The sequence below is a fragment of the Dermochelys coriacea genome, chromosome 2 (genome assembly GCF_009764565.3).
Source record: "Dermochelys coriacea isolate rDerCor1 chromosome 2, rDerCor1.pri.v4, whole genome shotgun sequence".
NCBI lineage: Eukaryota > Metazoa > Chordata > Testudines > Dermochelyidae > Dermochelys > Dermochelys coriacea.
The window spans coordinates 240,144,567-240,157,554 of record NC_050069.1 but is presented as its reverse complement, the minus strand read 5'-3'; the positions used below and the strand labels follow the sequence as shown (position 1 = coordinate 240,157,554).

Genomic DNA, 12,988 nt, shown 5'->3' with positions numbered 1-12,988 from the left:
GGGGTTTAGTTTGGAATAATAAACATTGTAAGAAAACTCGAGGGATGTAGCAGCAAGGCACCATAAAGGAGACCTACACAGAGGCATTTAGATTTCACACTCACAGATTACCAAACCCTAATCCCTAAAGCACTAAACCCTCTCTGTGAGGGGTGGTGCTTTCCGCAGCCTGGGTTAACATCATTATTTCTTTGATGGAACATTTTAAACGTCAAAAACGTGGGGGGAAAGTTTGTAAACTTTGCAGGGCTATCGGTACAGAAACTGAATCTGCTACAGCAGTGGTCACTGAATCAATTAATCAGCAGGTCACTTGAAGAGACCACAGGCTGCAATTTACTGCAGAAGACTCATTAGAAGCATAGAGGTGATCTAAAACCTGCCTTGAAAATATGATCTCTTTCCACTGCTGTGTGGGAAGCCAATCCTTTCGCTCTGATCTCTTTGATTCCACCTACCCAGTGCAAAAAGGGTAGCGGGAGTTGCTAGCAGGGGACTTTAGGTCCCCCTGTGTCCAAGCCAAATGGGGAACACATACCTCACATAGTCTTCAAACAACTGAAGGAGAGAGCCAAGCTGCTTGTAAACACATACTCTCTGGTACTCGAACAGTTACATCTGCAACTAACACCAGCGGAGACCAAATAATCTACTGCTGCTCCAGCAAAACTATTCATCTGTTTGAAAACGGTCAGAGCAGCGTGTGCAAGAACCATACACTCAGAGGTCCGGAACAGAGCAAAAAGCCGAATGGTTTGACATGAGGAGAGAAACTTAGAAAAAGTTAAAGTTAGAATCGTTGGCAGCGGCATGACAGCTTTGCAGTGGCTTGGTTCGTTTTTGCAGCATGCCTTACAGAGAAACAACAAAGCCACCCACACAATTTCCTTAAACTCTTAATTTAGGCTGAATAAATTAAGTGGCTTTAACTTGGAGCTGTAGGAAGAGAATGTCACTGACTTACCAAGTGGCTCCCCCATGCTTGCCTCTGTTCTCTGCGTTTGGAAATATTGTGAGCGAGCCCAGCCTTGCATGAAGCAGTCACTGCGGAGCATGCCTAGTGCAGACAGCTAGCCTTGCCTTTCCTCCCCAGCAGCTTAATGGCTTTGAAGTGAACCTCAAGCTTCCTGCAAATTATCAAAGATTCCTCCATGACAGAAAACTTTTTTTTTTAAAAGGAATAAACCACTCTAGTTTCAACCCAGGTGGTATGGCTGTTGTGAATTCCATCAGATCTCTCTTCATTATCACCTCTCTGAACATTTTAGCCACCTGAAGTAGCTTAGCCCCCGGGATTAAAAACATTCTTGTTAATGTGCTGCAGATATATATACACACACACACACACACACACACACTTCAAAAGTTAATCTTCACAAACATGTGATGCTGGGTTAAGACGAAATGGGGACCAGATCCAATCCAATCCAAAGGCTCCCCTCAAAGCAAAGAGCAGCCCACAACAAATCAAATACTCTCAGGCGCCCCAACCTGATAATCATCCCTCATGTCCCAGGTCCCTGTGACAGACCCCCTGTGGAGCCCTTTCCTACAGATCTGAACTTTGGCCCCAGTTTTGCAACTTGTTTTGCGTCAGCGGAGGATCTTGCTGTGCAGAACAAATTGTAGGTTTGGGGCCCTCATGAGTGTATGGGTTCCCCTCTAGCCCACGGCCTGGATCTACAACTCCGTGAATCCTGCTCTAATCCACCCCTGTAAATGTGCTTACTTGTGCTGTGGGAAGTCAGAGTCCAGCACAGCACTTCCAAGAGGTAAAGCATACACAGTGCTTTTGAAATCTAAATAAAAGGGAATGTCTGAGGAGCTATGTGGCTGGTTAGCTTCAAGCAGATATCCCCATCGCTCAGAGCGGTGTGCCTTTGCAGGCCTCCTATACAGGCATCTGGCTATTAAGCCAAGTCAGACAGATTTCCAAATGCAGCATCTTCCTAGAAAAACAACAACGGGAAAGCAGAAAAGCCTGACCCAGGAGCACCAGCCACCAGTTCTGACAACAGCAGACTTGCTGGGAACATCCTTCAGCATGGGGTATATTGTTTCCGTTGAGAGGACAAACAAAACACCTCCAGCTCTCCCACAGGAGCTGCTGAGTCTGTAAGTGCTATATAGTTAATAAGAAAAACATCAGCTCTCTGTGCATGGAAAATCTGTAGAATGGAAGATTATAGTCTATCAAGGGGAAAATAGGATGCACTTTTAAAATTAATGCTGTCTGACAGGCTTGGCTAGTACCCAGGACAAGACATCAAAGGGGTCCCCTCCTCATCCAGAGAAATGCTTTTGGGTCACCTGGGAGCCAGGATGCTGGTGGCAGGAGACGATAATCATTGCATGTAAGTGATGGCTGGAGAGACAGGCCAATGCTTCCAAATCCACCCACTGGCAATTTCTCCAAAGAAAAACACAGAATTATTTGGCTTCTTAAATGCACCCAGATAGGCCTGTTGTAATAGAATCCTGTCGCAGCTAGCTCTGTTTTAATGATAGTATTACCAGAGTTGGCCCAATGTGATCTGAGTAATTTAGTTGATGAAGTTCATGATCTCTTTTAAAGAGGAATTGGAGGAATATTTTTTCCATCATTTGCTCAAGCTATAGAGCTGGGCAAATCATTGGTGAATAGATTCCAGCTTAGTGAAATTTTCCATATTTGTGAGTCATTTCTTTCATTAAAAAGAAAAGGAGAACTTGTGGCACCTTAGAGACTAACAAATTTATTAGAGCATAAGCTTTCGTGAGCTACAGCTCACGAAATGCATCCGATGAAGTGAGCTGTAGCTCACGAAAGCTTATGCTCTAATAAATTTGTTAGTCTCTAAGGTGCCACAAGTTCTCCTTTTCTTTTTGCGAATACAGACTAACACGGCTGCTACTCTGAAACCTGTGATTTCTTTCATTATTCACCTGGTTTTACCAGCTGTTTTGCATTTCTCAATGGATGCCTACCCAAGGCTCTCAAAGGGCTTTGAGCGCTCATTCTTAATCTTTCCCTGTTTGCTGTATAGGATGTTGATCAGGTGGTTTTGCAGTTTCTTTGAGAGTGTGTGGCACAATCTCTCAGCATAGTCTATGTGCTATGTAGATTGTAATGGATTTTTTACCTTTAGTCCTTTTGGTATGATGTCCATCTGTTTGCATTTGGAAAGGAAGATGATGTCTGTCTGTATCTGTAGGAGTTTTTTCATGAAGTTGATTGATTTCCATTCCATACAGCTAAATTCAGTGCCTCTGAAACCTGTCAAAGGGCTTTGACCACGTTCATGCACGGAGCCTCACATCATCCCTGTCAGGTATGTGATGCACTATAGCTCCATTACACAGCTGGGGAAACAGGAAGAGACTCTAAGTGACTTGCCCAAGGTCATCCAAAGAGTCTGCAAAACAGCCAGTATAGAATACAGATTTCCTGCTCCCCCATTCTGATGCTTTAGCCATAAAACCGCCCTTCTGGCAATTTCTGTTATCTAACAATCTTTCTTTCTTATCTAACCATAGGGTTCTGATCCAACCAGCACTTAAGCACATGCATAACTTTCCACACATGAGTACTCCCCACTGCCTTCAAGGGGGCTACTCACATGCATAAAGTTATGCAAGGGCTTAGTACCTGCAGGATCAGGGCCTGTACAGAAAAAGCTGTACTCCTTTTGCTGCTAAATGTCTACACCATGTTTCAGCCAGCTACACTCATCGTAGAAAAATTACATGGTCTCACTACAACCATAGGGGTTTTATCACAGATACTCTCTAGATGAGATAACACAATTTGCCATCAGTCAAAAGGACTGACAGTGGATTGAATATTTAAATCTCTTCACTGTGTTAAGAAAACTGGAAGTTCAAATAAAAAATAACCAGAATCTGACGCTTTTTGCAAAACCCTTTCTGGGATGATTAGTGTCATTTGCATGTGTGTAATCTTATCTCAATCAGGAACTGTTTGCTATCCTATAGCAGCTGTTCATTAGGAGAATACAGTCATGAGAAGCAGCATTGTACACTTCCCCCTTCCTCCTTGGCCTCAACACCTCTCACCGGCTATTGTGGTGTTTACTATGCAATATACAAAACACCTCTTCACTTCAGCGCTGGTAACTCTCTGCTGATTTCATTAGGGAAAGGCTGTCATGCCATTCAAGGGACTGAGAATGGGGTAAATTGCCAGTGTAAAGGAGGGGATTGTTATTTATTAAGCACCATCAGGGTGCAGAAAAAAGGAAAGGGCAGTCCTTGCCTCAAGGGGTTTACAATCTAAGCACAGTACAGTACAAAATCCACCATATAATCGTATGCTGCTCACATCTCAAAGCAGCGTGGATATTTTTTGGTAATGTAATTTTCCAGAGTTCTTAGACTGGGGGGTTGCTGTCAAATGTCAATAGAATTATGGAAGAAGTGCACTGTCAACTCCATTGATTTTACTGGAAATCTTGCCATAGCTTCTGTTTTTCTTAAAGTCCCAGCTCTTGGAGCTGAGAATCTTAACTTTCATTAAAAAAAAAAAAAAGTTTCTGAAAAGCCTGACAACATAAACTCAGTGTAACCTAAAGGCTCAGAAACTGGATGGCAAATATTTTAAAAAAGGATTATTTTTAAAAAAGAAATGATTTTTAAGCCATGACTCCTGATGTTTTGGGGCCAGACTCGTGATTTTTAAATGCTCAGGGGTGGCAGTACTGGAGGTGCATTTGATGGAAGGATCCGAATGAGAGAGGGTGACTTGTGGATAAGGCACTGGACAGGGACGCAAGAACTAAGTTCTATGCCTGGCTCTGCCACTATTTTGCAGTGTGACCTTGAGAAAGTCACTTCTCTTCTGTTTCCTCTTTCACCCTTTAGACTCTAGGTTTCTTAAGGCAGGCATTGTCTTACTGTGTGTTTGTACAGCATCCAGAAAAATGGGCCCTTCTCTCAGTTGGGGCCTTGTAGCTGCTACTATACTACAAATAGTAACTCCAATGAGAAGATCAGGGGGCTAAAGTAAGGAGGAGCATGGGAGATGGTGATGGCAGCTCCCCTTTTTACACTAAAAGTGGAGACAGTGATCTCCCGGGCATGGCTGAGTAGTGCTTCGCCACAGGTCCCCCTCCACCTTGACTGGTGTAGTGGAGCTCCCCCTCTTGGTTCAATTGACTTCAACCTCTGGAGAAGAGGGTAGGTGTTTGGCATTCAGGAGTATGCAGATTCAAGCATAAGAGAGATAGCCACGGGAGAAGTGTCTAATAGGAGGGACATTTAGGAGAGGAAATTGGGAAGAGGAAAGGAAAGCGAAGATGTGGATGGGGGTGGCATCGTGCAGAACCCAAAAGATGAGGGTGTTGGGGGAAGGAGAGAAGAAGCCGAGGAGGGATTCTGAGAGAGGAGTGACATGATCCAGTAGCAGGAGAGAAGACCATGTTAGCAATAACATTTTGTACAGACTGTGGAAGTAGAGCAGGGCAAGCACAGGCGAGGAGGTTTCAGAATTGCAGCAAGACATAGCCGAGGGCTGGGCTAGGACCCTAGGTAAAGTTGCCACCTATTCACTCATCTCACATTCTGACAGGTGTCCCGCAGGGCATTCAAAACAGTCTCAAAATATCTGGGGATGACAAATTTCCAGCACAGGAATGCAAGGGGTTTAGTCCTGAGAAACTAGAAAGCAGCATCCATAAGTTGGAGTCAGTGGCGAGTATGGAAAGGTAACTGCTGCAGCCGTAACCCACACACCTCTTGGGTGTGGTGTTCTGTCCCATCTAGTGGCACCGAGAGCACTTAGTGAGAAAGATTAATGAGTCTGCTCTACAGCCTTAGCTAAGAGGCATATGGTTTTTAACTGCAGTAGAGACTCATGCATTTAGCTCCAGAGGTCCCAGGTTCAATCCTGCCCGTCAGCGACCGGGGTCTGTTGGTGTTACACATCCAAAGGTGGAACATACAAATACAGAAAAAATTGGCTGGATGGGGGAACATATAAAAGTAATAAGCAGGGAGCACAGAAGAAGGAACAAATGCAAACCATACAACAGCCAGCTCTTTGTGGCAACAGCTGTCTTGCTTCTTCAGTGTACTGGAGCCTAGGTCACTTCTTGGCAATGGTGAGTGAGTGGGAAGCACTGCACTGCTCAATGCATTTCCCTGCTGCCTTTCTGGTTCACTTTGGGCCAAATTCCACTTCCATGGAAGTCAATGGGAGTTTTACCATTGACTTCAGTGGGATCAGGACTTGGCCTTTAGCAATTCTTTCCCAACTCGCTCATCCCCTAAGGTTACAGTTCACGTTCCACTCTCAGCTTTGCTGATCAAGGTCAATGCTTTCCCTCCATTTCTGCTAAGCTCGTTATTAGTGTTATGTCTCGTTTCTGGAAGTGATCTCGTGTCAATGGGTTTTGCACCTGGTTGGGAATGTGATAGAGGCTAGAGCTTCAGAGCCAGCAAGTGTTCAGTGAATGACATAGGACTGACACTTTGTAGGGTTTTTTGTTTTGGGGGGGTTTTTTTTGAATGAGTAGGTGTATTGATTTTTCATAGTTTTCTCTATAGCTCTTGTTGCTAATCTATTGCTGCATTCTAGAACACATGCTGAAACCACCACATACCTGAGAGTTACCATAACTAACTAGTCACAGATGTAGTTTTAAATCCATGGCTATTTTCCCTCCCTCTTCTGTCCTATATAGCACACGTTACAGCCACAATATATTAAATTTTCTTGGAACAGATGCTATTCGTAAGCAAAATTACTATTATACGTTTGCAGAAAAACATGTTGCATTGCCCATACGGTCAGCAAACACCTGTTTATAGAATTGGCACCTTTTTTTCATTTGGAGCATGTTAGCTTGAAATATTTTATAGTTACGTGGAGGAAAGCATCAAGACTTGCCACGGAGAGGAGATGTTTTCATTTGTCAGTTCTTTTCTGCTTCTTCAGCAGTATTTTTGACTCTCGTCACTTGGGGATTCAATTTCTTAACAGCTTCAACAGCTTCCTAAACGTTCTTTAACAAGCAGATTAGAAGGGCTGCCTTTCAGTGGTGGGGAATCAGTCAAGGTATTTTTTTTTAGTGATTATTCTTTTAAAATAATGTAATGTGTATTTAGTGTTCTTGAAAAGTGCTGTATTGGAATCTGTGGGGAACTAAGTTCTGTGTTTAAGTCACTGAACTAATAAAGCATGGGTAGCAGCAGTGTAGGTTCCTTGCACAGCTGGGTCAGTGTGCTTCAGCCCTGACCTAGAAGGACCACTTCAAGGGGTCTTTCAAGTCCATTCAGTCTTTGGCCTCTCTACTGAGGCTCACTGTGTTGTTAGACTGTGCCATGGACACCTGGGTCACTGAGACAGGTCAGAGCATTTGGTGCACAGATAGGGGTACTAGTGATGGAATTAATACACTACATTAATCAAATTCTTTTCCCCCCCCAAACATAGGATTTCAGCTAACACTTAAGCTGAAACTGCCTGGAGCCTCTAAAACATGAAATAATAATGGGAAAAATAAGCTCCTGAAATACAATAGAACCTCAGAATACAAACATGAGAGTTACAAACTGACTAGTCAATCACACACCTCATTTGGAACCAGAATTATGCTATCAGCAGAGACAAAAAAAATTAAAAAAGCAAATTCAGTACAGTACTTGTTAAATGTAAACTACTAAAAAAATAAAGAGAAAGTTTTTAAAACAAAGATCTGACAAGGTAAGAAAACTGTTTCTGTGCTTGTTTCATTTAAATTAAGATAGTTAAGAGCAGCATTTTTCTTCTGCATAGTAAAGTTTTAAAGCTGTATTAAGTCAATGTTCAGTTGTAAACTTTTGAAAGAACCAAAATGTTTTGTTCAGACTAGTGATGAACATTTCAGAGTTACGAACAACCTCCATTCCCGAAAGCCCCAATTTTATAGCCCCATGGCCTGATCTCCATGAGCCTGAGTTAGCTGTGCCATGGGTCTTTTATCACAGTATAGACATACGCTAAGTGTCTGAACAAGGCTTAGAGAGCCCTCTGTCTATTATTTATGAAACTTTTCTTTTCACCCTGTGACCATGTCAGAGAAATTTCCTGAGTGGGATTCTCTGCCCCTTCATTTCTCACGTGAACTCCAGAAAATCCCCAATGTCAAGCAATTGTTATCTAGACCTAATATGAACTAAAATTGCTTACAAACTGAGTGAGAAAGGGACCGAATCTTGGTCAGAACTGGCCAGCTGAAAATTATTCTGGCATGGATTGAGGGATCTCTCGGCTGGAAAAAGTTAGCAGAGCCAGCACTTGTGCCAACCACCTCCAGCTTGGTATAGAGGGTGTCAGGGACAGAGGGACCTATTGAGAGGGTAGACCTCTGTTCTGCTGGTCCTCAGTTGGTGTAGGGGCCCTAAGTAGAGCTCAGATGCAGAAGAGAATCTGCCCTATAATGAAGTCTGTTACACTGCAGCACAGAATACTGCACCTTAGACCTATGATGTTGTTTCAAAAAATTATTTTAGAATTGTCTTGCTCTGTAGAATTCTGATGCCTTGAACTAGCTTCATGAGAGTAATATGGAGTGCTGAGCTCAATTAATTAAAGATTAGAAAGACATGGACAGTCTTGTAGTTAAAGCAAAGGGCTAAGAGTCAGGAGATCTGAAGAACAATGGCCAAGGAAACGATGCTAGCATTTTTCTAGAGAACCGTGCTTAAACCAATCAGCACTCAAGCCTTGTCTACACTGGCAAAACTACTCATTGTTGAGAATGGGTATCAGCAGTGGCTCAGCTAAACCCATTGTCGACACCCACTGTTAGCAGTTTATCATTTTCAAATACTGACCAGGTCTCTAAGATGATTTCCTGGTCTAGAGAAGATGGGAATAAAGTACCAGCAAAGGGTGTGAATCCCATAAGAGTCAGATGATGAAGGGCCATAGTATGTGTGTAGCTGTAATGAGGAAAATAAGTTAGTGCAACAAAAGATAAAAAGGAATAGGCCTGGTCCAGATCTCATTTACAATGGCATAGAGTCCTGATCCTGAAAGGTATTAAGCAGCTCCTGGGAGGTGCTAATGTCTTCAATTCCCATTAACTTCAGTGGTAGTGGAGGGCTCTCACCAACTCCCAGGAAGTGCTCAGCACATTGTAGGATTGAGTCCTAAAGCTGAAGTAACTCCACTAAAGTAGTAGGGCTCATCATGGCCTCACCTGTACCAGTGTAAATCTAGTCTCAAAAGGAGTCACTCCAGATTTACACAGATGAAAATAGGATCTGACCAAATGGTGTTACACTGGTGTAAAACTGGTGTGAGAACAGAATCAGGTCCAATATAGCCACTCACAAAAGTTCAGGGTAACTAATGGTGCCCAAACACCCTTAGCCTCCTTTATTAAACTAACTGTACAGCTAGTTTGAAAAGAGTAATTCCAGTTTTAGAGCAGCTACATACACATTCTCAGGTGCTAGAAGTAATTTAACTTACAAAGACATAGCGTATATCATGAGAAACTCATCTGTTCACTCATATAAAGAGTGATTGAAATGACCGGGATTGTGTTTCTGAGAGAGGAGACGTGATAAAGTATACAAGGATAAAGAGAAGGTATGGTAGACTGAGAGTTTCTATTCACCTGTCTCATAATATAAGAACAAGGGCACAATCAATGAAATTGGAAGGTGCCAAATTCAAAACTGAGAAGAGGAAAAGCTTTTTCACACAAGCAACCATTTGGATTGTGGACCTCATTGTCACAAGATATCACTGCAGCCCAGAGCTTAGCAGGAACTAGAAAAAATATATCTATAATAAAAATTCCTTCTTACTATAGGTTTCAGAGTAGCAGCCGTGTTAGTCTGTATTCGTAAAAAGAAAAGGAGTACTTGTGGCACCTTAGAGACTAACAAATTTATTTGAGCATAAGCTTTTGTGGGCTTCAGCTGTAGCTGTAGCTCACGAAAGCTTATGCTCAAATAAATTTGTTAGTCTCTAAGATGCCACAAAAGTACTCCTTTTCTTTCTACTTACTATAGTAATTATTCAAAAATATGAGTTTGGAAGGAATACAATCCTTCAAGTTCAAGGCATAAACCAACCTCTAGCTACCGGAGGGTTAGGAAGAAACTTTCGCTAGGGCAGGTTACCCCATAAATGCCTACTATAGGGTTTCTTCCTCTGAAGCAGCTGGTATTGGCCACTGTCAATATTGACCAAATATTGAACCAGGTAGACCTTGAGTTTGATCCAGCCTGGCAAGTTCAAGGTTCCTTGTTTGGTTTTGGAAAGTAAGAGATAATTATATCTTCAAAGATTTTTTTTCCACAAAACTGAATTAGGATATCACAGGAGTTAGTCTTTTCCTTCTCTAAGTCACCTAGTCCATCCACTTGCCAGATCAAGAATACTCCTCACAGTATGTTATCTAGTTCTTTGTCCAGCATAGTTTCACATATCTCATGTCATTGGGCTTCTATAGGTCAATGGGGAGTTTTCCATTCTTGAAATTATTCTTTTTGAAAAAAGAAATGAACAAAATGGCACATGTTGGTATTAAACAATGGTAAATTAGTTTGATACAATGGTTTCCTAAAGTAACATAAAGCACTGTGTCAAAGGCTATGATGCAATAATCTTTAGCACAGAATTTTATGTTACAGTAGGACACAGTAGGAAATTAACTTGAGTCTAGGACAATGACCAAGCCATGATGTAAGTGCCAGTAATAAAAATAGCTTATTGTAAGTGCTTTGTGCTATAGACCCTAAATTCTATAGAATTTAAGAGAGAAGAAACCAATAGGCTTCCATAGAAATTAAATAGAATTTTATAGATATTATTTTATGAACCAAAATCCTTTTTGAACCGTCCTACAGATATTAATGAGGAATTATGCCCCTGATATAGAATCATAAGGTTGGTTTAAAAGAATCTATAGAAAGGATAACATTCTATGTGACTCTTCCATGAGGAAAGTAGTTAGTATATGATAACGATGACGCGGTGTGGAGAAAGATGCATCTACTACAGACACATCCAGATAGCTCTACAAGAGACCGCAGAACTCCTTCAAATCATTAGGCCCTCACAAAAAAGGAATGTACTACCCAAGGAACTAAACAACCATGATAATTTTGAACTGACAAGAATATTTTGAGGGCAATTTTTGGTTTTGAATGTGAATAGCTATATTTACCTCCAAATAGTAGCCTTATAGATGCAACTGTCATCCACTGGGTTAAAACAGTAGAAAGAAAAATACAGATACATGCCCTTAACTGAGGAATACTGAGCATTAGACAATCCGGTTCTGAGGTGGGTAGAAGTTCTTGTTATCTAACTGATATATACCAGAAGTGCCACAATTTTTACAAATCTAAACAAATCTTGACATGGATGGTTATACAGATTCTGGAGCTGCTGGAAAGAGGCCAGGGAAATGAACCAATCCAAGAGCAGCCCATCAAGACGGGAACAGGGAGAGCTTTTCTACATAGTTATCCAATGTCACAAATGATTCTTAATATTCTTGTGGGGCCCTAGGATTATGCTTTTAACAAGCTTTTAATAGAAAATCATTCTAAAATGGCTGACTGACACCGCTATCAAACTGTTCCGTGGCTGTATTGTTATCTATGCAAAAGCATTGGTCGACTTTGGTCAATGTATGTTGAACATACAAGTCCAAGCAAAATTATCTCTAGATGAAGCATACTATTTGCACAAATTCATGATAGACCAGCTTCATTTTCCCTTGAACCGCTAGTAACAGAGCGATTCTGCCTTTATGTGAGCTTCTGCCTTTTAGACAAACAAACAGGTGTGAGACTCATTGCATTCAATGCATGGCCTGTGCACATATGTAAAGGCAGAATTTACCCCAGTGCACATTACACACTTCCTTCTCCATATACACTTAGGACCAACTGCTACTGTCCAACTAAAATCTTAGCCCCACTCCAATGGAAATGCTTCCCGAGGAAGACCAACTAAGAACTGCATGATTTGGCCATCTTAAAATAATTTGTGTCTGTCTACTCTAATGCCCTCTGACCACAGATTGGTGATGACTAAGAGAAATGTATATAAGTAGTGAAAAAGTCATGTTAATTACACTGATTTTTCCCAAGGGTCATGGTCATGTTAGTATAGTGTATTTACATAAAAAGGCTAGGAAAGAAGTAGTCACCCTACCAAGATGAAAGTCTTTGAAATCTGTTAATTCTTTATACCAATATCCTTTTGTCAGAAAATTGTTGTTACAAACAAATCTTGTTAAGAGGTAAAAGGCATCAGCACAGGTTTTGTTACTTTCATGTTATAACTGTTTTCTTTAATTAAGTTAAGGTGTTACCTTCCATTCTGGAATACAGGAGAAGTACCAGTGCTTAATTAACTAGGGCTAAGCATTATAACAATAAAATCCTTTATTAGGCAAACTCTCATTTGGATTAATGAGAAGGAGCCAATATACACTTTATTAGGCTTTTTTAAAAAAATCTAGGAAAATATGATTTAAGGCTGCCACTGCATCTTTAATGTGCCCAGGTTACGCCCATATAGTTCTCTTGTAGGGGGATCAGAACTACAGTTGTACCTATATACAACGCCATATGTACCGCACTTAGGATCAATAGGGTAAATAAAGGATACTGTGAAAATCTTGATTAATCACTTCTTTGTTCTTATTGGTTTAAGTCTCAATCCTGACATTGGATGGGTTATAGGCATTGTGAGAAATAACCTTCAAGAACTATAACATTAAATGATAGGCTGATTAAAGGCTTGAATAATGTGAGGATACACTTGTACTGTGAGATTCAAAAATTAATCTGTTCATTCCTAACACACACATCACTGATATCAAACAGAGGAAAATATCAACTTTCTAGCAATCCCTTATTGGTAGTGGACTGACTACAACCTGAGAGGGTGATACTGCTCAGAGCAAAAGAGGGTATGAACACAGGGTAACCAATGGAAGGACAGAACGTAGAGTTCATCTCAAATTATGAGCCC

General features: G+C 41.3%; 1 protein-coding gene across 11 annotated transcripts in view; it reads right to left on the bottom strand.

Annotated features, from left to right (window-relative positions):
- Positions 1-12,988, bottom strand: part of JCAD (junctional cadherin 5 associated) — a 100,931-nt gene that overhangs the window by 55,976 nt on the left and 31,967 nt on the right. For 5 of the 11 annotated variants that reach the window (XM_043509517.1, XM_043509514.1, XM_043509519.1 and 2 more), the window contains exon 1: positions 965-1,139. The exons of 4 other annotated variants lie outside the window; for them this stretch is intronic. The gene's annotated coding sequence lies outside the window, so the exon portion shown is untranslated. Of the gene's footprint in view, positions 1-964; positions 1,217-2,310; positions 2,546-12,988 lie in introns of those variants that run through there. 2 more of the 11 variants (XM_038393080.2, XM_038393086.2) reach the window with 2 other exon arrangements.